Below are 2,398 nucleotides of genomic sequence, written 5' to 3'. Positions count from 1 at the left end.
ATTGATCTCAAAGTCCTCCACAAGCTTCTTCCAGAAAAATGTCTCTTGCTTGTAAATAACTGGGAGATCGACGCGTATATTTTCCCCATGGCAACAACAATGAAGTAAGACAATATGCTAATGAGGCTATTGTCCCGGAGCCCCGCTCACAGACTGCTATGACTGTTGTCATTATTTGTCAGTCAAACTGCTGTGTGTGCTTTGTGTGTGTGTGTGTGTGCCCTGTGTTCTTTCTTTCTTCAATCTCCTAGGCAAATAGGTGTGTGCCATAGCCGTGCCAGGATTGGTGGAGTGGTTCTGGGCCCTGGCTCTCGATTGGCTGTACTCCATCACCACCTGATACATAAGGAGCCAATATAGTGGACATCAGATGGCAGCAGGCACTTTTCCCTCCTCATCCTCCTCTTCCTCTCCCTCTCCCTACTGGCCACACTTCAGCTCTGTAGACCTTTCGTGTAGTTTACTTCTTGTTCGAGTAGTAGGGGTGGACTGCCAGTTTTGTTGCAGTGTTGGTCCCTGTTTATTTAGTTAGGGAGGTAAGTGTCCTGTCATTTGGTTTCCTTAAGGTTGATTAGGTAAGGTTTATTATTTTCTAGACAGGGACCTTTTTGTTTGTTATTTTGGCCTTAGTCCACCCGGAAGCCTATACCTCAGTTCAGATATATTGCCATCTAATTTTGTCAATTAAACTACTTATGTAAATAAATTGTTCTTTTTCTTAATATACAACTAAAAATGGTTTGTGGTCACTTGGGACTTGGGGACGATGAGGCCTTTTCTTATGTCCTAGGCCCCCTAGACTGGGGCATAACACAGACATTGTAAAAATAAAAAAGAGCCATATGGATTTTGATTTGATTTGAAAGTTTATTTGAATTTGGAGTCAACAAGAAATAACAAAACAACTTAACACATGGTTGACGCATGTTCAAAAGAGTGGGAAGAAGTCTAGTCTCACTAAACTATGCATTTTTTTGTCTCATGTTGGATGTCTTACTAAACTATTGACATTAGTCTAAAAGAAGTTGCAGCGAAACGAACGTCTGACTCGGACTCAGAAGGTTGCGTATTCAAATCCATGTTCTTGGGCAACGTGTGTGTCTATCACAAAGCCTAACGACGTGTAAATATTGTACTTACTTTCTTATTTAATTTGAATTTGTTTGCTTGGGAGCAGGAACAAGAACTTTCACTGCACATTGTACTGTGTATGATTGCACATGTGACAAATAAAAAAACTGTCTTATCTTATCTTAAAACGGGGTGGAGTGGCTCAATGGTTAAGACCCTGTGTGCAAAGACTTTATGCTCACAAGTTCAACTCCCCCCTGGCAGGTTGTATTAAATTCACTTGTAAGTTGCTTTGGATAAAAGGGTCTGCTAAATGACAATTAATCTTAAGCCTCTGTTGCTCCTATTGCAAGCAAGTGCGGAAGCGCACAAATGCAGACAAAGCCACCCAACACAATACTTCACTCCCACCAAGAAAGTGTTTTTAAGCACTTTCTTTGATGCAGCTCTGTCAAATGACGTTCTGTTGTAACAAAATGAAATTATGACAGTTTAGTGACTTTTTGGACGGACATTGACACACAACATAACCTATGAGTTTTTTGTCACTTTTTCGATGACATACTAACCTATGACGTTTTTGTCACATTTTGGACCACATACTAACCTATGACGTTTTTTTCACATTTTGGACGACATACTAACCTATGACTTTTTTACATTTTGGACGTCAAACTAAGGTATGATTTTTTGTCACATTTTGGACGACATACTAACGTATGATTTTTTGTCACATTTTGGACGACTTACTAACCTATGACTTTTTGTCACATTTTGAACGACATACTAACGTATGACTTTTTGTCAAATTTTGGACGACATACTTACCTATGACTTTTTGTCAAATTTTGGACCACATACTAACCTATGACTTTTTTTGTTACATTTGGACGACATACTAACCTATGACGTTTTTTTCACATTTTGGACCATATACTAACCTGCTTGGCGTTTTGTCACATTTTTGGGCGACATACTAACCTATGGCGTTTTTCACATTTGGACCACATACTAAACTGACTTTTGTCACATTTTGGACCACATACTAACCTATGACTTTTTGTCGTTTGGATGACATACTAAAGTATGACTTTTTTGTCACATTTTGGGCGACATACTAACCTATGACTTTTTTGTTATATTTTGGACAACATACTAACCTATGACGTTTTTGTCACATTTTGGACGACATACTAAAGTATGACGTTTTTGTCACATTTTGGACGACATACTAACCTATGACTTTTGTGACCATTTTTGGACGACATACTAACCTATGACTTTTTTGTCAAATTTTGGAAGACATACTATACTATGACTTTTTTGT

The sequence above is a fragment of the Solea senegalensis genome, linkage group LG11 (genome assembly GCF_019176455.1).
Source record: "Solea senegalensis isolate Sse05_10M linkage group LG11, IFAPA_SoseM_1, whole genome shotgun sequence".
NCBI classification, from domain to species: domain Eukaryota; kingdom Metazoa; phylum Chordata; class Actinopteri; order Pleuronectiformes; family Soleidae; genus Solea; species Solea senegalensis.
Note: the sequence above shows the minus strand (reverse complement) of the source record.